We start from the raw sequence: 26,565 nt of genomic DNA, 5'->3' as shown, positions 1-26,565 counted from the left end.
GAAGCCGTAACCTTAAGATACCACTTAAGCTATTTCAGAAAAAAATTGTTACCGATACCATTTCACAACTTGCAACGTTACAGCTAAATACTCAAGAACAAAATAGGTATTATCTTCTAGAAAATAGCAAAAACAGACACAATAAAATGAACTTAACGAATTTCTCAGTCACGTGCTTTGTGAAACCTACACGTACACCAACATGGGATACATACTGCATTAATAATAAAGGAAGATAAAACGCATTGCATTTTCATATACTACACAGTCACAGCTTTTCTGAAAGTAAAAGCTATTACGTATTATTACTTACTTCGAAAGAGTCTCCAATTTATTACGTTACGTATGTTAACGTGTTGCTATTTCAAATAACCGAAAATTCAAATCTGTAAGTTAATAAAATGTTAATACACATTAAAATTTGTTATTTGTCAACACAATCGATACACAAAATTTCTTTTTTTTCAATACAAATATATTTTAATATGCAAACATAAAAACAATATAATTCATAATAACGGTTATTTTGTATGGTTATTGCAAATCGCAGTTTATATATAACAGTTTTACAAACTTACAAACAGTACTGATTTTTATATACGGTCTAGAACTGAGTATTTTACCGACGATCCAGGTTCATAACGAGCAACTTAATTATGAGTTGATATTGTCTCACACCTTCCATAAGCTGGTTAGTTCGGTTGGCTTTACACCGGTTAAAGCTGACTTATTATCGAGGGAGATAATAACGTCTGAAGTAATTCACTAAACAGTTCGTAATGGTCGAAATCTAAAAACATTCCTGGTCAAATTCTGCAGTTTCCCGGTTATTAGACGTTAAACACAATAAAAGCTTTCTAGGCCTATAGTATACTTACCGTAGCTATCCAATAATTTTCTTTTCTGTCTCTCGGTTAGCCGCTTTTTATAGAAATTACGCGAGTTTGTAGAAATCTCGACAATGTTCTCGCTCGCTTTCTTAAAGAAGTATTGTTGATTTTTACGCACACGAACGTTCTGCAATTTTCGAGGACAGGCGGGACTTGCGCAATACACAGTTCATAATATACGGCACATGCAAAGAGGAAAACTATACAGAAACAATCGTAGGCACTAAAATGAATGTAAATGGTAAATCGGTTACAAATCAGTTGCTTTCCACTGTTGACAAACGGTTTAGTAGGGCCTGGTAGCTAAGATGCTCGTCCTTCAACAGTAAAGGCGAGATAATGTTTCCGTCAATCCCACTATTTTTTGGTAAAAGGGTAGTTCAAGTGTTATCTAAGGTTGCTATTGACTGTCATAGCTAACTTAGGAACGGCTAACACATGTAGTCCTTGAGTAGCTTTGCTGTAAATTTAAAACAAACCAAACAATTGACAAACTGATCACTGACACTTTTGAAAAGTGACCATGATAAAAATCCTGATGACAGATAACTCCCCTACACCTTTAAAAGTTGGAAAAATCTTTGCTTTTGCCCATTGTTATTTACAACAACCATAAAGAAATTAAATATCTACATTAATAAATACCAGTTTATCACATAAAACATTATATTATGAATCCATTTTGGTGATGTTAAGTAAACGAAATGTTCTACAAATTCGTTTGGTATGAAGAAATACAAAGAAACAACAACACAATTTTGGAAGAAACTAAACTCCGTCAAAAGTCTTGTACATGTATATCGTACTGAGCATATTTATGTTTTTTCTTTGATCCGAAAATATCGTTGAGGTTGTTTGACCCGGAGCCGCGATAAATTCGGTCCTGACGTGGCTACGCTTTTATTATTATTATTACTGATTCATCAACTGCCGACTTTACACTTTCTGTTCTAGTTAAGATGTGTCGTAGATACAGTGGACGAGGGTAATGAATCACAAATACGGCAAATATGGCACGTTCTTTTCTTTGTTTGTTGTGGTCATCACACACTACTATTTACTACTGTTTTCAAGCTTCTTGGCATTGGATTGAAAATCTGAAAGTTGTGATTTGTAATGACGAGAAACTCTCTTAAAATAAAAATGTATTCTCAAGACGGCTGGTATGGGTATTAGGACTTGGACTAAAATAAAGTAAACGTTTCGACCTTCTTAAGTCATCTCTAGACTAACAAAGAAGATTTTTAACCTGAAGATGACCTCAGGCCGAAATGTTGTTCTGTACTTTATTTTAATTCACGTGCTAATACACATACCAACCGTCTTGAGAATACATAAAAGTTGTTATGATATGAGGTAAACTAATGTAGCTAAACTGTTTATTAATAGTTATTATTGTGCTTTATCCACTTTTTCATTATTTTCCGACCAGTTTTTAGTAAAATACCATACTTTCTCGCGACCGAGGGTTTTAATAATATAATAAATAAAGTGTTCACTCAGTGAACACCGTACGTTGCACTGTGTGAAAAAATTTAAACATTAGCTGTCACAAAAGTTCAGTAAAATAAGTTATGCCAATTGATTATACATTCAAAGACAGTTTGATAAAAGAATTGTGTAATTGCTAGTATTTTGACGAATGTTTCCATTTACATTGATAATATTGCCTATCTACGATAAAACTAAATTGGCAGCAAAGCTGAGAACAATTGCTGTTTAACCTTTTGAAATTTAAGAAAGAAAGAAAGTCAGAAACTGTTTAATTGCATCGTAATAGTTTTTTACCACATTTTAATTTTTTTAAGTTTTAAAATGTATAATTTGTACCGCTAGAATTGAGAGGGCAGAACAATCGCATAAAGGCAGTTAAGACGATTCAATTTTGTTCAAAGCGTGTTAAAATGGCGGATTACGGTGGTTATTGGAAAGGCTATACTGGAGGTTATGGAGAAAACGCTTCCAATTCCAAATCCTCTGATAGAGACAGGAAGGACAGACATGATGGTGCTCCACCTCACAGTAGGCTTTTTATTTTGTGCGATAAACAAACAACGGAAGAAGAAATTCGCGAAACATTTGAAAAGTTTGGCAGAATAGAAGATATTTGGGTTGTGAAAGACCGGTCAACCAATAAGCCTAAAGGCGTAGCTTATGTGAGATTTTCAAAAACGTCAGAGGCGGCGATAGCTATGGAAACAATGGACGGGAAACGTATACGTGAAAACCAAATCCCAATGAAGGTTTGTGCAACAACATTTAACACCGACTAACATTGCTGCTGAAATTCTTCAATAAAAGTTAACAATATTTAGGCTTAACTTATAGTTATGAATAACAAGAAAATAAATGAAAAAAGCTTTAATTTTATATCAGTATCGTGAACCAATAGGTTATTAGTTTACAATTTTTTAGTTAAGTGTACAGTTTACAAGTTATATATTGTTTTTTTATTATTATTATCAAGTATAGAAATGTAAGTGTCATTAGTATTTTAAATTAACAAATTGGCTAAAAGATATTTAGTCGTATATTATTGGGTGTCCAGAACCCTTGGCTTGTAGTAAGTATTGTAACTAACTTTACAGAATGTGTTTCACTTGTCCTTTTGATTAAAAACAGTTTGGATTAACAACAGGATAAACTTGACTGTCTTGCATATTTAAAATTAAGAAAAGATGGAAATCATTTGTGGTTCCATTTTTTTTAGACTGTTATTATTAACTGTTTATTATACATGAAAATTTGTAGGGAACTTTAGGCATAGTAGTATGATAATGCTATTGGACTTGCACTAGCTTCCGTTTGAAAGAAAACAAGACATTTTAACTTTATACAATTGCAGTATGGAAGCCAAGATACCGTCTTTTCTTCTAACAGACATATCAAGTCCTATAAAGTTTTCAAACTGCTTATAACAAATTATATAGTTTCCTTCATGCTTTATTGAGTTGTTTGATAACTTGTAGATTTATAATTTTCCCGAGTAATGCCACCAGAAGTAACCAGATCGGGAAGTATCAAATTAATTGCATATAGAATTTGACATAATTTGCAAAATCACTTTATCTAGTTTGTATTAGCAGTGCAGTGTAATTCTAAATATCAGATTTATGTCCAGTATCTCTTAATTGAATTATATAGCATTTAAATTTATCATCTGTGTTGCCTGTATAGATGATGAAATCTGAAGTTAAAATCCATGAGATTAACTGTTCATAATAAATAAAGATCCAAAGTGCATTAAAAATTTGTGTTGGTAAGGAAAGAAAGCGAATTTCTCTTTTCAATGTAACATATTAACCCTAAATTTGTAAGACTTTATATGAAAACAAAAAAGTAAAAGGGTATTTAAGACAAGGGTATATAATACACAAGTGGTGGGAGGCATTGAAATATCCAGTTAACCCTTTTGCTATGGGCTTGATGTAGTATATACAAATTCATCTACACATTTACACACGTTAAGTATTTGTACTATAACTTTCTATACAACATTTGTATCTTCACAAAATTTGGTAGAAAATTGATAAAGAATACATGTATTTTGTACAGCAAAAATCAGATTTTTAATGAAATATTTTAAAGAAAGATTTGTTTGTGAATAATAGTCTGTTTTGTTACTAGTCTGAGCGCAAAGTGATTTCATGTTATGGTTAAGAAAACTATTCTTCGTCCTAAAAATCTCAAATGTTACTTGTGTAATCTCTAGAAACTCTTAAATACATTTCAAATGCTTGTTTTTAATAATACTTTATATTTTATTTTCTATATTCTGTGTGGGGTCTGTCACTTGACAAACTTATAACTATCATAAAAAAAAGATAAATTTTGCTTTTTTCGTGCTAGAATGACAACTTATTATTACACAAAAAAACAAATGTTTAGTCTAGTTATTATATTGACATTTCAGTTCTGTTTAGCTAACATTATATAACTTCCATTTAGACAGTGCACCCTTTACGTATCCAGTAATATAAAACTGAGCTTTAAGACTTCCCTGTCTTGGCTATTTTGTAATGTATAGTCACATTTCAATTATTGTATGTTATATATTTATTACTATTTAGAAATAAAATATTAAATTTATTTTGTATTAAAATATAGAACAACAACTCAAGAAGTAAAGCAAACAATTCTCTCTTTTTCATTACAACCTTTGAACTTGGTTGCTGCTGGACATGGGTTGTTAAGCCTATTAAAATTGTGCATGTTGAGGATATCGAACAAAACATTTTTTTTAGGTTTTTATATATACAGTTTCATAACCACAAAATCATACAAAACTATACTGATACTATAAAACTCCACTATAATTTATTAAGTTTAGTAACTAAGATATATTTAAATTTATAAAGTCATGAAACTTTGAGCAGACTGAAGACACAAACTAACTTCATGAAATCTTGGTTTGTAAGAATATGTTAGTCTTTTCATAGATTAAAATGGCTGAGAAAAACCATCAGGTGGATATTTTAAGCTGTTGATTGGTTATTTGTCATATATTGTAGTAAGAATATATGAGACCATTTCAAAATATAGAAAGAGGTGAACAGGGTCAGTGTGTTTGATTCAGTGCATAAGCCGTATCTCAGCAAAATAAAACAAATGTTCTTATTTTATATTCTAGCTTTTCAATATTAGTAATTTGTACAAAACTACAGACTTAGTGTTTTGACATCAGAAGCATCTAATTTTAAAGTGCTGCATTCGACATACCCTGCGACTCACTAAAAGTTTGAATTATAATTTACAGTTTGATTCCAAACTTATTGACATAACTTCATAAAATAGTAATTTAATAACAATTTTTAATGCAAGTCAACAAGCATTATGAAATGGTCTGTGGATGGGGTTCAGGGTGTAGACAATGGCCTTTTAGAGAGTACCATCCAAAGCATGGTGTACTTGATGTCAAAATTATCAACTATTAAATTCATTTTACATTGCTAATTAAGCAACAACTCATAGTATAGAAAAGTAAAAACTAGTGTACAAAGATACTGAAAAAAACTGTAACATGTATTTTGTAGCACAAAAAAACCATTTGTATTTTCTAATTTTTTATAACGTTTATGAGGCTGTTTAAGTGACGGACCCTACGTATTTAAGTGTATTGAAAACAACAAAAAATATAGTCTTACTAAAAATAAAAGTTTGAAATGTATTTAGGAAGTTTTAGAAAGTACACAAATAATATTTTAGATTTTTTAGGACAAAAAGGTTTCTTAATCATAACATGAAATCACTTTGCACTCAGACTAGTAATGAAACACTATTTTTACAAACAAATATTTAGTAAAAATTTAATTATCTGATTTTTTTGTTTGCAAGATACATGTAATCTTTAATAAATGTCTACCAAAGTTTATGAAGGTGCACATGCTACATCAGTAGTTATAGTGCAAATACTTAACATGTGTAAATGTGTAAACAAACTTGTGTATAATTATGGAATAAATATTAAATAAAGTTTTCAAAGTAAATCTATTACATTTTGAAAATGTACTTTTCACGGTAAAATGGTCATTTGTTGCTATAGTTTAAATGGTCTTTGAAGCATGTTCTGACATGTGGAGTCCACTAATTTACTCCTGACTCAAAGAAAAGAACTCAGTTCATCTGTAGATTACTGTCCACTCATAAAACAACTACAATTGATCTTTGGGTATGTTTCTGCTGATATATAAAAAAACAACTCAGTTTCTCCTGTAGTATGCTGTCCATTCATAAAAAAAACAAACAGATTCACCTGCAGATGGTTGTCCACTTACGAGAGAAACTGAAATCAAATTAAACTTTAACTAGAAGTGTTGGAACAATGTCATAGGTTACGTATTTTTATGTACACACATACACTTCATAGAGTTTTGACTAATATAAACATTGTCACCCTTCTATGTTGCAAACAGGAAAACCATTTTAAGAAATCCTTTGTTGTTCAGGAGCTAAATGGCTATCTACTTAAGTTTTGGTATATGGTGTAAACGTTATTGTTTTCACTCACTGTTTAGATACTTTCTTGTCAGGTGAGGATAGCTCATAACCGGGAAGATGGAAGTAAAAAGGAAGCAAACGAGGAGGAACGGGTGTTGCGTCTATTTGTGATGGTTCCGAAAACTTATACAGAGGATGATTTAAAAAAGGACTTTGAACAATATGGTGAACTGGATCGTGTGAACATAGTTAGAGATCACAGTACAGGGGACAGCAAAGGATTTGGTTATGTCAAGTATTTGAAAATGTCGTCAGCTGCAAATGCTTTTGAGAACTGTCCAAAAAGTAAGTCTTACTTTGAACTGTCCAAAGAGTAAGTCTTACTTTTAATTAGTGACAAGTACTCCTCTTTTCCTTTTGATGTTTTTAATACCAACTTAAGCCTTCTCTGACTAAGTTATTGGAAGCTATGAAATATACAGTTTGTTCTTTGTGTGTTAACAGGTTTCTCAGAACCTTTCTGGTTTTACTGAAAGTTTCTTTTGTTATTACGGTTGTTTTTTATGTATAAAACAATAAATTCAGGAAGTAAAATATTTTTCTTTATTTTTAACTTTGTTATTTTCATTCAGTTTATCATTGCAAAGCTAGCAGTAAATTAATCATTCTGCCAAATTTGTTTGTGGCCACAACCGAAGGAAAGTTAGGGAGCTTTAAAATTATCCCCAAATCTAGACAACAACAGGAAAGTAACTCTGGATGTCTGAATCTGTTCTACTTCACCATATAATTTACTTTGGGTATCTGAATACCAATATCTTTTTTTTAATTTTACCTCTGGTGAAAAAAGAGAAGTCTTTAATGCACACACATGCAGAGACAGAGTTTTGTTTTTATCTCCGTACTTTCATTTGCTTGCAAGCCATGCTGCTTAACTCTACTGGTTATTGACATCTTTGTCTGTTAGTCTGTTCTTAATTTCACTTGTTTTAATTGTCTAATTCCTTTATTGTCTACAATCAACTTGTAAGATTCTTATTTAAAGATGTTCTGTAATCCAGTGACATAAAGCTGTGGTGTAACTGCAGAGGACAAGCCCTCTACATAATAAATTAATTAGACAATCTACATTTATTTCCCTATAATAGTGGTTAAAGTTCTGAAACATGTGCAGAGGCATACTTACATCACTGGAATGAAGTAACTATGATGAGTTTATTTCCACTTATAACAAGTTCAAATTGTTATTTAGTTGTAGAAATGTGAAGAAAGGATGTTACATGTATAGTTATGGAAAATTTTGTCTCATAAGTAATGGGAGAATTTGTCAAAAGAATGAATTATTTACTTATTAATAATACTTATCTGTCTGTTAATATTATGCTTTCTGAGATTCAAGAATAACGAGAAGATAATATTACTAACACTTCCAATATCACAGTAGTAACATGTAGAGGATTTAATTACCAAGGCTTAATTCTAAGAAAAATTATAAATCTAATATTTTTTATCTCATTTCAGGGTTACTAATTAGAGTATAACAAGTACAGAAAAAGTCTGGTCATCAGTTATTTGTGTCATATTTTAATGTTTCACATTTCTGTCTTTAAAAAACACAACTTATACCAGTATGTGATTATTTCAGTTCTGTTTTTTTTCCTACACCTCTTCAGAATATTTCTACCTGTTAAGTTTTACCAGTGAAATTAAAGGCTTGTTGGTAGTAGATAATCAAAGTTTATTTTTTTAAAACCAGTCGAGCCTCTCACAGCTATCTGTGTTTGTTGTGGGTTTTACATTCTATTTCATTGGTACTTTATTTCTTAAGAATCTTAGTGGACTCGCTCTTTACTAGGATTAAACCAGGAAAGCTCTCTTCAATTCTACAGGTAAACCCAGTTTGTTGATTTAGTTTACTGCATTACCTCTTGCCCTCTCACAATGTCGGCCCACTGTAACATACAGACATAGTTAATTCAGCCAACAAAGTATAGTACAGTTGCTGTGCATTGAAGTATTAGATTAATTTATTTGATACAAGTTATCTTTAGAGGTAACACCTTGTAAAAAATTATTTTCTGTACTTTTAGCTTTCAAGGCTAAGTTTGCAGACCCAAGACCATCTAGTCATTCCCAGCGAGACAAAAATCTTGGTTTAGGAGGTGGGGTTTGGGGTTTTGATGCTTCACAAGGAGCTCCACCACCACCACCACCACCACCTCAGTCTACTCCTCTGATTGGACATTTTCCAGGAACACGTAAGTGTTGTGTGGTAGCGAAGGCATTTCAACTCAAGGATGATAAAAACAATGTGAAGCAAATATAAAAGTCAGTAAATGTAATTGGAAAGTTTTCCGCACAACAAAATCTGAATTTTTTTTTTTTATCTGTTTGTGGGTTTTTTCAGTTTGTACGTAAAAGTCAAATAGGCTTTTCTGGAAATGCACTAGCTGGAAAGTACACTGTATTAATAAATATAATGTAGGCTTAACACTTTCCAGTTTGTTACAACACCTCCGCAGTTTTTCTAAATGTAAATATAAGTGTCCACTTACGTATTAAATTGTATATGGTTTCTGATTTACCTCTAAAAAAGGTTTAACATAAATCGTCATACTAACCAATTGAAAATATTTCATGTGTAGTTTCATACTGAATCACCATGAAGGATTGAATACTGGAAGGTAATGTGGTGATTGGTGTTAATCAGTTTACAGAAATAATACATGCTACCTATGTGATTAATAGTGGAAGTGTAGAAAATGTCTGTATTTGGTTATTTTTTTATATTGCAGTTTTAATAATGAAAATAAGTTACTATTTTGAGTAGAAACTTATTTGATCTCAAGTTTCAAAATATAAATATTTCACAGTGTTCTTTCGACAAAAGGACAGGTGTTCAAAACATAAACACAACCTTCACTGATTAATAGTATGGACGAAACATTCCAGTTTTTTGCTTTACCTTTAATTTCATTGTATGTTGTTTTGATGAGTTCTAAGTCCATGTGATAAAATTGTAATAATTTTGGTTTAATTTTAGTGAATACCGGGTTTGATGCTACTCAGTGTATGCCTGCTACTGTAGCTGACGATATTCTTAGAGTCAATGTTGCAGTTCCGCAGGCAGCAAGCTACGAACAACTTTATCACCTGTTTGACTTGATTCCTGGACTGGAACGTTGTGATGTAAATTCTGGTACGTTTCTTTCCGAGCATTCCTTTCTAAGGTACTTAACACATACAAGTATACCGTCCTCAAGATATTGCATTAACTTTAATGCAAGTGGAACTAACATAAATGATTTGTAATTTTCCCAAAAGGTGTTGACTGCAAACTATACCACTTTTGTTATAGGCTTTTTCCTATTTAAAGAACAAACATACTTGATATAATATCAAGTAAATATGTTGTTTAAATAAAAATAACATAATACTATTGAAATTAATAGTCTTTAGAATGTGGTTTACTTTAAAAACACAATAAAACTGGTCTTATGGGGACTACTTATCCTTTCTAAATACCACTCTACTGATTTAGGTCTTGCTAGCCTAAAGTTCAGCAATCCTGAGGCCGCTGCATGGGCAAGACAGAAAATCTGTCGTCTGGAATATCCACCAGGATTTATGCTACAAATTGTGGACATCTCAACTGGTGGAGGAGTGAAGTATGTTATTATCATAAGTTTAACATTTGACACATCTGAGTGCTTAGTTTATTTGTGCACAATGCAGTTTTTAAAAGTTTTAATTTCTGAGTAAATCATACAAGGCAATTCTCTAGACCCTTTTTCTTACACTGAAAACAAATTGTTTTGTTTTATTTTAATATAAATGCTTATAGTGCAGTGTGGCAGTTTGAACAGCCTATTAACAGAAGCATTTATGTAGCGTAAACTGTTTGAAAAGAAAAACTGAATCTTAATGTACAAGAAAGTCATTTGTTTTATTCTTACTTAAAAACTGAATCTTAATGTACAAGAAAGTCATTGGTTTTATTCTTACTTAAAAACTGAATCTTAATGTACAAGAAAGTCATTGGTTTTATTCTTACTTAAAAACTGAATCTTAATGTACAAGAAAGTCATTGGTTATATTCTTACTTAAAAACTGAATCTTAATGTGCAAGAAAGTCATTGGTTATATTCTTACTTAAAAACTGAATCTTAATGTACAAGAAAGTCATTGGTTATATTCTTACTTAAAAACTGAATCTTAATGTACAAGAAAGTCATTGGTTTTATTCTTACTTAAAAACTGAATCTTAATGTACAAGAAAGTCATTGGTTTTATTCTTACTTAAAAACTGAATCTTAATGTACAAGAAAGTCATTGGTTTTATTCTTAACTTTAAGAAAGTAATTAGTTCCCCTATTTTTCATACATTGAAATCATGAAAAAATTCTGTCTAAATAACATTAATAATCTTTTATTCACACACCAGACAAAATTAAGTTTAAAACACGAGAAAATTAAATTGTTCTACTGCAGCATGTACAGGTGGTATTTAAAATTAAAGTAATTATTTTTCATACTTGTGTTTAAAATTAAGATATCAGAAGCAACAGAAAAGAGAATGTTATGTGGTTATTAAATATGTTACCTTGAGTTTAAAGATTCTTCTAATTAACTCTTCTACCACTATGGGTCATATTGCATTGTTGTGAAAAGTATACATTTCCCCCCTCTGGAACATGTCATTGGTGCTCATGTTTCCCCCTCTAGAACACTGCCATTGGTGCTCGTATTTCCCCCTCTAGAACACTGTCATTGGTGCTCATGTTTCCCCCTCTAGAACACTGTCATTGGTGCTCGTGTTTCCCCCTCTAGAACACTGTCATTGGTGCTCATGTTTCCCCCTTTAGAACACTGCCATTGCTGCTCATGTTTCCCCCTCTAGAACACTGCCATTGCTGCTCATGTTTCCCCCTCTAGAACACTGCCATTGGTGCTCATGTTTCCCCCTCTAGAACACTGCCATTGCTGCTCATGTTTCCCCCTCTAGAACACAGCCATTGGTGCTCATGTTTCCCCCTATAGAATACTGCCATTGGTGCTCATGTTTCCCCCTCTAGAGTACTGCCATTGGTGCTCGTGTTTCCCCCTCTAGAACACTGTCATTGGTGCTCGTGTTTCCTCCTCTAGAACACTGTCATTGGTGCTCGTATTTCCCCCTCTAGAACACTGCCATTGGTGCTCATGTTTCCCCCTCTAGATCACTGCCATTGGTGCTCATGTTTTCCCCTCTAGAACACTGTCATTGGTGCTCATGTTTCCTCCTCTAGAACACTGTCATTGGTGCTCATGTTTCCTCCTCTAGAACACTGTCATTGGTGCTCATGTTTCCCCCTCTAGAACACTGTCATTGGTGCTCGTGTTTCCCCCTCTAGAACACTGTCATTGGTGCTCGTGTTTCCCCCTCTAGAACACTGTCATTGGTGCTCGTGTTTCCCCCTCTAGAACACTGTCATTGGTGCTCATGTTTCCCCCTCTAGAACACTGTCATTGCTGCTCATGTTTCCCCCTCTAGAACACTGTCATTGGTGCTCGTGTTTCCCCCTCTAGAACACTGTCATTGCTGCTCGTGTTTCCCCCTCTAGAACACTGTCATTGGTGCTCGTGTTTCCCCCTCTAGAACACTGTCATTGGTGCTCGTGTTTCCCCCTCTAGAACACTGTCATTGGTGCTCGTGTTTCCCCCTCTAGAACACTGTCATTGGTGCTCGTGTTTCCCCCTCTAGAACACTGTCATTGGTGCTCGTGTTTCCCCCTCTAGTTATGTTATTATCAATGACTACCATTTTTTGGTGTATGAAATCAAATAAAAGACTGACTTGTGCATGATTTTGTTTATCTGTATGAAGTTGTGTGTTGCCTTGTGCATGATTTTGCTTTATATGTATGAAGTTGTGTGTTCTAAAAGCATGTTGTAAGGTTTTGGTATTTATTTTACTGTGCTAAGGAATTTTTTGGTAAAAGAAACTATTACACATAGATTGTAATTAATTGTACACATCTTAAAACTAAATTTGTCATGACAGACCTCTGTTTTCGAAAATACCCAAAAATAAAAATCCAAATGGTCGGACGTCTTCGGTAGTTGCCATTTTACTTAAAAACAGGATCTATTCTGAAGTCTGCAGTAAAACAAATGATTAAGTTATATAATATAAATAATAAATAACTTTAATAAAACTTCAGTCTTCAGAGGACGTTTTGCTTTGTATTATATCAAGTAATAAAGTTAATTGACTTTTATGGTATGTTTATTTTGGGACACCCTGTATTTAAATATAATGAGCTTGATTGACTTATGACAGTTATGCTACATGTTCTTTGAAATCCATTACTCAAAATATTTAAAACTATTTGTATGTGTGTTTCACTCCTGTTAAGTGCCTTAAAAATGTAGCAGTATTGTTTCTTCTCAAGTCATTTGATAAAAACTTTTTTCTTTAAAATTTCAAATATTAAAATTGTTTTTTTCTCTTACAGTGCTCGACCTGATACAATGCTGGGCTCGGCCCCAGCTGGACAGTTGACTAATCATATTGCATCACTGGTGGAAAAAATCTCGGAGGCAACTAACGTGTTGAAGAATGTCGGTTTTCATGTAAACAATTCTCCAGGTTTGCTAAGTTGAATCTCTTTTCAAGATATTTCAAAAAAAATTACAAAAAATACAGCTTGGTTTTTATTTTTCACATATTTTACTGCTTGTGAACTGTTGAAAAAAAAAACCCTGGGTAATAATGCATTATTAAGTTTTATTTGAAGATTAAGCTTAACACAGATTTTGATTATCTAAATAATTCTGGACAAGCTATTACAGTAGATATTGGATCATTTTAGAGATTTCAGGTATTAAAATTATTTTACAAGCAGTTATTATAGAAGATATTGTTGAAGTAATTCTTTCAGCTAATCAGGAGTAGGCATTTCTTGAAAAACCAAAACAAGCATTACCTTTGGCCTCTATGTGTTGTCCAGCTTTTGATGGCACATGACATTGCCTTTGGCCTGTATGTGTTGTCCAGTTTTTGATGGCACATGACATTGCCTTTGGCCTGTATGTGTTGTCCAGTTTTTGATGGCACATGACATTGCCTTTGGCCTGTATGTGTTGTCCAGTTTTTGATGGCACATGACATTGCCTTTGGCCTGTATGTGTTGTCCAGTTTTTGATGGCACATGACATTGCCTTTGGCCTGTATGTGTTGTCCAGTTTTTGATGGCACATGACATATCCTTTGGCCTGTATGTGTTGTCCAGTTTTTGATGGCACATGACATTGCCTTTGGCCTGTATGTGTTGTCCAGTTTTTGATGGCACATGACATTGCCTTTGGCCTGTACGTGTTGTCCAGTTTTTGATGACACATGACATTGCCTTTGACCTGTACGTGTTGTCCAGTTTTTGATGGCACATGACATTGCCTTTGACCTGTATGTGTTGTCCAGTTTTGATGGCACATGACATTGTCTTTGGCCTGTATGTGTTGTCCAATTTTTGATGGCACATGACATTGTCTTTGGCCTGTATGTGTTGTCCAATTTTTGATGGCACATGACATTGTCTTTGGCCTATTTAAAATATTAGTACACTTTAAATTGTGATGACTGTAAAATCTTTTCAGTCTTGTAATCCACGTCTAAATAAAGTTTAACAATTCAACATAACACAATATCATAGTTTCATCCAATTTAGACTTTTGTTACTAGCAGTGCACATAACTTTGAAAACAATATAGTTTGGCATGCTTTAATATCAAAAAGTTTATCCATTTCTTTTTAGCTAAGTGAGCATTTATATTAAGAGTTGAAACAAAAATGAGTCGTGAATAAACCATTGGTAATGTCTTTTCCTGATTTTTAGATTTCATAACTCATCTCATTTTTACATAGTTTTATGTATTATAATGCAAAATATTTATCTATGTATGATACTGATTAAAAGAAATAGTTAATGAATTGAACACCTCTAGTACGTATAACAGTACAAACACTAGATTCATGAAACATGAGAATTGAGTAAAAATACCAGATAAATTCTGTGAAACTTGTAGATCACATTAAATCATTGTAACTTAACTAGCTGTGTCAGTGCATTAAACCACGAGTTTTGTAGGGGTACTGTTTGTTGTGTAGAGACTGATATATTTTAAACTATATACATTTACAATAGAAATGATGAAAAGTCTTGAATGGAGGGTTAAAATAGTTCTGTATTGTATTGGCTACCTGAGAAATTTATACTGTCTAAACTCAGTCAGACAGAATTCTAAATGTAAATACTGAGATTTTTAACTTGTATTTCTCAGCACACAAGGACATCCTTCTCACAAGTCTGAAGTTTCTCTAACACACTTATTTCTGTTTTTTTTTGCAAAATTACTAGAAGTCAAAGTACATCAGCTGCCAGTCATGTTACTTCATCGCCTTAGTAACCATTAGTTTCAAGTATATTCACTCATTTTGTTTGTTTTCCCTCTTTGTTACATTAATTATTTTTTGTGGCATTAATCTGTCAAGCTCTGATAGATATTATTTCCATTTTTCTTAGTCATACTATCATTGACATGCCTACTAAGTTGAAATTGTTTTTAAATACTGTGGCTACATTTGGTTTTTCTGTTTGTAATATAATTGTATAACTCAAGGTATGACTATTTTATCCCTTTACTACAGGTTTTATGTGGAACTGATGGTTTTATAAGACACTTTTTTACATAGGTTTAATGCCAAACACTGGGAACAGTATGCAAGAGTTTGGAGGACTACCTCCACCCCAACCTTTAGCCAAGCCTGGTAGTGAGATGAAGGAGCGATTGTTCATCGTCATGCCCGAACGACTACCACACAAAATGCTCGAGAACTTGTTTAGTCGATTTGGGAACTTGATGGAAATCTATCTTCTTCCAGGAAAAAAACTGTGGTTTTGCCAAATTTGCTGACAAACAGTCAGCTCTTCGTGCCATACAAGTAAGTGACACTAACTTTAGAAAGATAATAGGAAACATATGGGTGACTAGGCCATTCCAAATCAACTGAATCTGTGCTGAGGTAAACTTTTAGTTTCTTCTAATCCATTTAAGAAGTGTAGTTGTTTCAAATATCATGTTGTTACCTCAAATGATATGAACGTTGTACTCTTCCAAAGTTAGTGGAGGTTTAAGATTTTTAAACATATATAACATTTTAGGTCATCCATTAGACAAGATGAATGATCATATCAGTAACTGATTTTCCTTATAGTTATTGATTTGTTTTTGTGACGTGTGTTATTCTGTCATTATTGTTGTGACTTGATTGCTGTGTTCCTGTAGATGACCTTTGTATACAAGGTTTCGTCTAAAACGTTTTTGCAAAAGGTTCCTAAGACAAAAATTTTGGGTTCCATATTGAACTACTTAAAATACAAGAACACTTGTAAAAACACTTAAATTTAATATCTGTACTCGTGTCCGTGCTGGCTTGTTGTTAGTATCCTGCCTGATACTGACAGGTTTGATTCTGACATAGAAACTTTGTTATATGAAAGATACAAGGTTAGAAAATTCTCTTTGATGCATGTTTCACAAATAGTCTGTATTAATACATATTTTTTATTTGTTCTTCAATAATATATCTTATTATTCTTTTTCCTCCCTCCTTTCTTTTGTGAAGTTTTGCTGGTCTACAAGAATGTGTATAGTCTTGGAAAGCAAGCAGTATTTCTTGCAACTAACACCACCTAATGAAGAACATTTTGGCCAGATTGTAATATTTCTTGTGAAAAGTATTGAATCAGTGTGAGATGCATGTTAATAGAATTTTATTGTAATTCTGGCATTTAGAACTTTTTATCGTCTGTGTGGTTAATCTAGTTTTATATAGCAGTAAATTTAAGATTAAATCAAAGATTATTAAAGTGAAACATGAAGGAATATTAGTTCAGTTGACACAGAACTGTCACCAAAGACATTCATGTGATATATTCTTGATATGAGTGAAAGTCACCATTCTCATATCCATTGGTGTGTTAAGATCCATTATTTTAGTTTTGTAGTGTAAAAGTCTGTGCATATGGGACATAATCAACATTGGTTAAATAAACCAGGACAATCTTTGGGCAAAAAGGGTTCTGTTTTTCAAAGTTGTTTCTTTACTTTTATAAAATAAAACAACTTTGATATTCTGGATTATATTTCACTTTCTTTGTAAACTGTATTGTTTTTGAAATAACTTTTTTAGGTGATGAAACTTTGAGGTGAGAAATGTATTACACTTGTAATTAGTGTCTGTAAGCTTAACTACGAGTGTAAATGTTAAACAATGTAAGATTTTGACAAGTGGCTGTTACGAGAAGGAACGTAATCTCTACTAGTAGATGTACACAGATCATTAGACGTTCAGTTGTAACTGTTTTAAAAACAAATATTGTGAATTTTTAAACTTTTGGTATAATTACAGTCAAGCTGTCCATATGAGAAAATGTGTAAAACATAATTTCTGATTTCTCCCCTTCTAGACTCTGCATGGTTTTGAAGTTGCAGGAGGCAGGATGAAAGTAACCGTTGCAAACCCTGAGAAGGGAGACAGAGAAAAAAAACGATCGTTGCAACAAGATGATGCAGATACGTTTTCCAAGCAGTCTCGCAACGACACTGTTTAACTTTGAACAAAGGTATGTATGATTATAGAGGGGGGAAAAAAATGCTTTATCAATTTGTTTTTTATACTGGGTTCAGTAAGAAATGCTACAGTTTCTTAATAAAACTTTATGAGAAATACTTCTAAAGCATTTCAAAATTTAATATATATATATATTTAAAATTATATTCTAAAATTCCATTGCATAAACCATATAAATGTATTGTTTTTAGAAAGTGGTTTTCATATTTCCCAAGAAATTAAACATTTCATAGTCAAATAAATAATGCACATGTGTAGGCATTTTTAAATTTATCAGAAACTAGTGAATTTTTATTGTCATTAAATGTAATTATGATAGACTCAGCTTCATCGGTTATGTTGTGCAGCAGTGAATAATGCAAAACCAGTACCAGGAAGGAGACTTACAGAACAGTTCTCCGAAAACAACACAATGTTTCATATTATATTTATTTAGACTCATGATATAATGATATTTACATTTCCAGAACATAAAATATTAAAATATTGATTGACATTGATCCTATATGTCTACAAATGCATTTCAAATTGTCAACCAAAAAGACCACACATTTTTCTCTTTAAAAACAGGTGATATGAAAATCTTGTCTACATTCCAACAGAGGAATGGAAAGCTCATGTTAATTGTGTATATGCATGATGATTAACACAAACATAATCTGTTTGATTTGTTTGTGCTGTTTGCCCATCCTTTGTGGCTACAGTGGAACAGCTTGTTATTTGTCCAGCAGTGACGGGAATCTATAAAGCTAAAGTGTACCATTTCAAAACGTTATCTGTTTCATTTGTCTTGTTTTACTCTGTGCTAATTTGCCTCATTTTTTTTACCTTGTTTTCAGAATTATATAGTACAGGTTACATCGCAATGAATTTTCTATTTGATCCACTTGGAGCAATCTATAGGATATTGGTTATATTCATCCATTATGCCTCCTTTTTTGTACACATAGTCCATCTCATAACTTATAATTTTAACATGCTATTGATAATCTATGTGGCATATTTCATTGGTCTGAGGTATCCACTCATTCAATGGAGTGCCTCAGATTTGTCAAAAATTAAAGAACAGTTGCAAAAATATAATTTCAGATCACAATATTGTATACAATTCAGCTCCTGTCACGTAGGACCAATAGATGTAGGTGGTGGCCGCTGTACACTAGTTTCTAACACTGTTTCAGCAGCTTAATTTACACCATTACAACTAAACCTGAAATTACAGATTTTTGGAACATGTTTTGAGTCTGTATCTCAACCAGCTCTTTACAGTAAAAGTTACAGCATTTTGAAACATAAAACTAGACTTATTATCTTCAGATGATTTAACATTTGAAATGTTTTATGAATTTAGTGTTCCAAATCTGGTACTTAGCTGTGAATTTAGTGTTCCAAATCTGGTACTTAGCTGTGAATTTAGTGTTCCAAATCTGGTACTTAGCTGTGAATTTAGTGTTCCAAATCTGGTACTTAGCTGTGAATTTAGTGTTCCAAATCTGGTACTTAGCTGTGAATTTAGTGTTCCAAATCTGGTACTTAGCTGTGAATTTAGTGTTCCAAATCTGGTACTTAGCTGTGAATTTAGTGTTCCAAATCTGGTACTTAGCTGATAATAGAGTCATGAAGTATTTGTATTTTAACAGTTTCATAATAGCCATCTTTTAATACAGAAGAAGTTAAAACATTTAGAACTTAAAGTTGATCGAAACCATTGATGACGAAGGCATGCTTCCTGAAAGGTGGCTGACTGGTATAGATGTAACCATTGTGATTAAATGACAAGTGTATGTTAAGTATTCCGGATAATTAAGAAAATAAGTCATACATGGGTAAGGTCTTTATTGTTTTTGCTATCCTAACACTAACATGGGTACGCAAAATAAGTTGTATACTGTCGACATTTAACAGCTTTGATGGATCACGCCAGAAAGTGAAAGAATTATGAATTTCTTTATTACTCCAGTTCTCTAGGGTAAAGGATGGCAGAAAATTTAAATGAAGAAAACCACGAGTTAACAATTTCATTTTCAGGTTTTTAATAAAGATGAAATCTTCAATATTGGTGACTTGTTTTTCTACTGAGAACAAGCAAATGGCTTTCAAAAAGTAACTGTTATAACTCAGTATAACAGGTTTTTGGACACTGAATTACTATTTTTTTTTTGTTAGAAGGAATCGTATGAATCAACAACGTCGAGGACCTACAAGAATTTAAGTGCAAAAGTAGTTTCTAAAAACATGTTGAAAAAGCTAATTGGGTCTTTATTTACTCATCAGTAATTCTGATGGAACCAAAATATTATGTACAGAGAGCATTTGGAAGAAAAACCGATTAACCCTTTTGTGATGGGTCACGGGTCAAAGGCCACCTTATTTGGTTTGTTGACTTGCATTCAAAGGTTTACTGAACTACTGTTCAGAAAATCTAATGAATTAATGTCAATAAGTTTGAAATCAAATTGTAGATTATAATTTAAATTTTAATATTATATATGAATTAATTTCTTAACTTAAAAGTAAATATTAAAATAACATTTAAATATTAATTTTAGTGAGTCACATGGTATGTTGTAGCACTGTTTAAAATTAGATGTTTGTGTTGTCAAAATACTAAGTCTGTAGCTTCTGCAAATTAGGAAATCAAATTACTAATAATATTGAGTTAGAATATAAAATAAGAACCTCGTATCTTTTTACTGTGCCGAGATATGACTTATATACAGAATCAAACACAGTGGCCCTGTTCAAATCTTTCTATATTTTGAAACAGTCCTTATATACTCTTACTAAAATATATGATTGGAATAACAATTCAGCAGCTTAGAATGTCCCGAGAGTAATTTTTTTCAGCCATTTTAATCTGTGAAAAGGCTACCATGTTCTTTTAAACTAAGATTTAAAGAAGGTAGGTTTTGTCTTTAATCTGCTCAAAGATTTTGTTTTTAATCTAAATGAATCTTAGTTACTAAACTTATAAATTAAGTTATAATAAATTATAGTGTAATTCTGTGGTAATAGTATAGCTTTTTATGATTTTTTTGGTTATTCAGCTGTATATATATAAAACTTAAATTTTATTTGATATCCTACGCATGTGAAATTTTAATAGGCTTAACAACTTACGTCCAGTAGCAACCAAGTAAGAGGTTTTATAAATATTAAGAGTTAGAGGGTTTTATATATGTTGGAAGTAAGAGGTTTCGTAGATGTCCTTATAAGTAAGAGGGTTTTTTAAATTGTAAAAGTAAGACGTTTTATACATATTGTTGGAAGTAATAAGGTTTTGTAATTGTTGCTGGAAGTAATAGGGTTTTGTAAATATTCTTATAAATAAGAGGGTTTTTTAAATTGTAAAAGTAAGAGGATTTATAAATATTGTTCGAAGTAAGACATTTTATAAATATTAAGAGTTAGAGGGTTTTATAAATGTTGGAAGTAAGAGGTTTTGAAGATGTTCTTATAAGTAAGAGGGTTTTTTAAATTGTAAAAGTAAGACGTTTTATACATACTGTTGGAAGTAATAAGGTTTTGTAATTGTTGCTGGAAGTAATAGGGTTTTGTAATTGTTGTTGGAAGTAATAGGGTTTTTTAAATTGTAAAAGTAAGAGGATTTATAAATATTGTTCGAAGTAAGACATTTTATAAATATTAAGAGTTAGAGGGTTTTATAAATGTTGGAAGTAAGAAGTTTTGTAGATGTTCTTATAAGTAAGAGGGTTTTTAAATTGTAAAAGTAAGATGTTTTATAAATATTGTTGGAAGTAAGAGGGATTTGTAATTGTTGTTGGAAGTAATAGGGTTTTGTAATTGTTGTTGGAAGTAATAGGGTTTTGTCAATGTTCTTATAAATAAGACGGTTTTTTAAATTGTAAAAGTAAGAAGATTTATAAATATTGTTCGAAGTAAGACATTTTATAAATATTGTTAAGAGTTAGAGGGTTTTATATATGTTGGAAGTAAGAGGTTTTGTAGATGTTCTTATAAGTAAGAGGGTTTTTAAATTGTAAAAGTAAGATGTTTTATAAATATTGTTGGAAGTAATAAGGTTTTGTAATTGGTGCTGGAAGTAATAGGGTTTTGTAAATGTTCTTATAAATAAGAGGGTTTTTAAATTGTAAAAGTAAGATGTTTTATAAATATTGTTGGAAGTAATAAGGTTTTGTAATTGTTGTTGGAAGTAATAGGGTTTTGTCGATGTTCTTATAAATAAGACGGTTTTTTAAATTGTAAAAGTAAGAAGATTTATAAATATTGTTCGAAGTAAGACATTTTATAAATATTGTTAAGAGTTAGAGGGTTTTATATATGTTGGAAGTAAGAGGTTTTGTAGATGTTCTTATAAGTAAGAGGGTTTTTAAATTGTAAAAGTAAGATGTTTTATAAATATTGTTGGAAGTAATAAGGTTTTGTAATTGGTGCTGGAAGTAATAGGGTTTTGTAAATGTTCTTATAAATAAGAGGGTTTTTAAATTGTAAAAGTAAGATGTTTTATAAATATTGTTGGAAGTAATAAGGTTTTGTAATTGTTGCTGGAAGTAATAGGGTTTTGTAATTGTTGTTGGAAGTAACAGGGTTTTGTAAATGTTCTTATAAATAAGAGGGTTTTTTAAATTATAAAAGTAAGAGGTTTTATAAATATTGTTCGAAGTAAGACATTTTATAAATATTGTTAAGAGTTAGAGGGTTTTATAGATGTTGGAAGTAACAGGGTTTGTAGATGTTCTTATAAGTAAGGGGAGTTTTTAAATTGTCAAAGTAAGACGTTTTATAAATATTGTTTTAAGTAATAGGGTTTTGTAAATGTTCTTATAAGTAAGAGGGTTTTTAAATTGTAAAAATAAGACGTTTTATAAATATTGTTGGAAGTAATAAGGTTTCGTAATTGTTGTTGGAAGTAATAGGGTTTTGTAAATGTTCTTATAAGTAAGAGGGTTTTTTAAATTATAAAAGTAAGAGGTTTCTTATAAGTAAGAGGGTTTTTTAAATTGTAAAAGTAAGACGTTTTATACATATTGTTGGAAGTAATAAGGTTTTGTAATTGTTGCTGGAAGTAATAAGGTTTTGTAATTGTTGCTGGAAGTAATAGGGTTTTGTAATTGTTGCTGGAAGTAATAGGGTTTTTAATTGTTGTTGGAAGTAATAGGGTTTTTTAAATTGTAAAAGTAAGAGGATTTATAAATATTGTCGAAGTAAGACATTTTATAAATATTAAGAGTTAGAGGGTTTTATAAATGTTGGAAGTAAGAGGTTTTGAAGATGTTCTTATAAGTAAGAGGGTTTTTTAAATTGTAAAAGTAAGACGTTTTATACATACTGTTGGAAGTAATAGGATTTTGTAATTGTTGCTGGAAGTAATAGGGTTTTTTAAATTGTAAAAGTAAGAGGATTTATAAATATTGTTCGAAGTAAGACATTTTATAAATATTAAGAGTTAGAGGGTTTTATAAATGTTGGAAGTAAGAGGTTTTGTAGATGTTTTTATAAATAAGAGGGTTTTTTAAATTGTAAAATTAAGAGGATTTATAAATATTGTTTGAAGTAAGACATTTTATAAATATTGTTAAGAGTTAGAGGGTTTTGTAAATGTTGTTGGAAGTTAGAGGTTTTGTAAATACTGTTGGAAGTTAGATGTTTTGTAAATGTTGTTGGAAGTTAGATGTTTTGTAAATGTTGTTGGAAGTTAGATGTTTTGTAAATGTTGTTGGAAGTTAGATGTTTTGTAAATGTTGTTGGAAGTTAGATGTTTTGTAAATACTGTTGAAAGTTAGATGTTTTGTAAATACTGTTGGAAGTTAGATGTTTTATAAATAGAAGTAAGGGGATTTATAAATGTTGGGAATGAGAGGTTTGGTAAATATTGTTGGAAGTGAGGGGGTTTGTAAATGTTCTAATAGATAAGAGGTTTTCTAAACATTCTTAGCAAATGGATTTATAAGTAGTTAGAAGTAAGAGGTTTTGTAAATGTTCTTGGAAGTTTTTCTTTTGTAAAGGATGCTTTCTGTTGTATTACATTTTCTCAAGACTGTGCACGTCCAGGAAAGGTAAGAATAATTCCATCAGTGACAAACTGAGAGTTAGAAATGGTACATCATGGTTTTAGTACCAAATTGTTTTTACACTGAGTTACATGTTTGGACATTTATTAAAGTATGATTTATAAATCACTTTTCAGATGACGTTGTTTTTCATAGCTGACATTTGAGGTAAATGCTGCTAAAGAACACTGACCAGTGCTCTTAGATTGTATTAAAAAATTGGGTTTATGTTGGACAACGCAATGTTTACTTACCTTTGTGAGTGCATATATAGATAGTGGTATAAAAGAAGCTTTACTGTTATTCAATGTAAGACATACTTTAATTTTGAACTGGTACTACTAAACAAACAAAAATAAATTGTGTTTGTAATACCTTCTTTTGTATCAACTATGCCACAAGTTTGTTTCACCCTGTATGTATGTATATATACACACTAACATACATACATACATGTATTGATGGTGTGACACTATTTAAAGGTTTGAAGACATCATGTTACAAGTTCAAGTTGTTAGGTTGATATGTTGAGAAAATGCAGTTACTAATTACAGTTCCCCTTAAACCAGTATTTCCCAAAGTTTGGATTTCAACTTTCTGAACAATCTCGTTGAGACTGTAACAATATAAATATGTTAATTACAACTCAGTTTACAGTAAACATAAATCGTTACATGATCATTTTATCATACGAAAATTGACACAAAGTTAAGAAAATTTTTGGAAGTCCTGGTTTAAACAACGTAAACAGAGAATGCGGTGACATTTCGATTTAAGAGACTAAAAACGAACTCTTCAAACAAAAACTAAATGTTTTAATATGTTGTCTTAATGTGTTTTTCTCTTTACAAACCTTATTTAGGTTTGACAACAGCTTACCTTTGTGACACTTTCTGGGCTTTAAGTGTCGTGATACTCTTACCTTACCGTACAATAAACGGAAACATGGGACGACAGTTGAATTGGAGAATACCACTACCACCATGGGACCGTTCTTAGACAAAGAGCTGACTGAATTCAGTATTTCATGGTACTGTGTATGTGACTAGATTAAACAGACAGAAAGACCACATTTAAGTTTTCACGTGTTGTCTCATCTGGTTTAGGCTCCACTAGAGGGAACTGGTGTTTATGCTCATTTTTAACATTGGTAACATCTGAGTAAAAAATATTCACATGGAACTTCTTACACTTTCATTCTTTCCATTCATTATGTCTCTACTTTGTGTAACTTTCTTTTGCAATAGAAAATTTAAGCACTATGCATGTTTTTCTGACTGGAAAACACACAGACGAAGTAATTGACTCGCCTTAGGGTCAAAATAGTGCAGCCTAAACTAGTGTATTAGTACTTTTTGTCACCATTGCAAAGTGCACTGTTTCACATTTAACTCGTGTTGCACTTCTATAATTAAACTTGTGTAATTTTATGACTTGTTCAACGATGTTGTGTATGAATGTTTCAAAAATAAAAGGCCCAGAGAAACAAAGTCTGACTGAATCATAACTAAATACATTATAAAGAAATGCCACTGCATGATTTATATACATAACTATGACTTGTATAGCAGAGTCCAACTTATTACCATTGCAGAAATAGATATTTTGGTTTTCTGTGGAAGATAAATTTAAATTTAAAAAAAAACAACAAGTATGTACAGCATATACCATCTAAGAACAAGAAATAATAGACCATCTTGAATTGTTTTTTCACAAGTGGATCGTTATAAAATATCTAAGAACAAGAAATGATAGATCAACATGAATTGTTTTTTTCAGGGTTGTAAAACTTGTTTGAAATATTGACAGTGGTTTGTTTGTAGTGTCATTTATTTTGTGTGATAAGTAATGCTATTAAAAAGAAATATTTAGCAGTGTGATTACACACACTTATACGATAGTTACGTGTTCCCAAGTTCACCATGGAACTAGCTTCAAAACTTGTATGGTGAAAGTGATTTCAAACAAGTAATGGTAATTTTTGTACTAATCTCTTTCTTGAGATTGTATAAAATTATAATAAAATCAACTGATGGTTAAATTGAACTTTATAGCTCAAAAGATAAAAAATTTCTGAACTGTGTTTATGCCAACAAATACCGAAATGAAAATTGATTGGACTTGTGATTAACTTCAAAATTAATTATTGTAAAAGTTGCTTGTGGAATTAAAAGTTTTTTTGACGACTGAGTGAAGGTAGTAGGGTGTGAGAGGCTGAATAATTATCTTATTTCTACATTATCCAAAACTTTTGTTATCTTGTGATTATTTCTGTGATTAACCCTTACCTTTCATGTTCATCACCTCAGTTTTTTGAGTAGAAGAAAGGTCCACGTTTTAGGAAAAAGATTGTTTTCTGTATTATGTATAAATATTTAAACTAATGAGAAGAAAAGATTTGTGTTTGAACATTGTGGTCACACCCCCCCTCCCTCATCAAATGGCTTAATGGTAAGTATGAAGCGTTATTGTAGTAACAGTCAAGTTACAAACCTTGTGATGGCTGTAGCACAGATTGTATGGTTTTGTGCTTCACTTCACACAAGCTATTGTTTTCTTATTTTAATAAATATCAATTTTTTAGCCCCGATAGTACAGCTGTATGTTTCCGGATTTACAACGCTAAAATCAGGGGTTCGATCCCCTCGGTGGGCTCAGCAGATAGCCTGATGTGGCTCTGCACTAAGAAAACACACACACCTTGAATTTTTTAATGTTAATATTTACAGCCAGAATTTGCTATGTTTGGCACCAACCTTTGTTTTCTCTCGGTGGAATAAACCATCTTCAAGCAACAATTTAGAGTGATCCAATGCTGTTGCTAAGATACCAATCTAAAATACCCCAAACTAATATCACCAGATTTTACATGGTGCTTTGCTCATTATCAGGCCCAATGTAGAATGATGAGTTATCTTTCATTACAGAACTCTGGTTTTACACTATAAGTTTGTGGTTCCTTTAACTGTCACCTGTGTTAACAAATTCAAGTCAGACCTGCACAATGAAACTACTCTTAACACTTAATATTTGT

At 31.7% G+C, this 26,565-nt stretch overlaps 1 pseudogene across 1 annotated transcript; it reads left to right on the top strand.

Annotated features, from left to right (window-relative positions):
* Positions 1-2,763: 2,763 nt before the first annotated feature.
* LOC143234468 (RNA-binding protein 45-like) lies at positions 2,764-25,021 on the top strand (annotated as a pseudogene). Its single transcript, XR_013018681.1, has 9 exons — positions 2,764-3,133; positions 6,920-7,172; positions 8,918-9,085; positions 9,871-10,026; positions 10,369-10,495; positions 13,322-13,455; positions 15,559-15,807; positions 17,336-17,491; positions 24,394-25,021. The product of XR_013018681.1 is annotated as an RNA-binding protein 45-like (transcript).
* The last annotated feature ends 1,544 nt before the right edge of the window (positions 25,022-26,565 follow it).

Source organism: Tachypleus tridentatus, chromosome 12 (genome assembly GCF_004210375.1).
Source record: "Tachypleus tridentatus isolate NWPU-2018 chromosome 12, ASM421037v1, whole genome shotgun sequence".
NCBI classification, from domain to species: Eukaryota; Metazoa; Arthropoda; class Merostomata; order Xiphosura; family Limulidae; genus Tachypleus; species Tachypleus tridentatus.
This window is presented reverse-complemented; position numbering and strand designations above follow the sequence as displayed.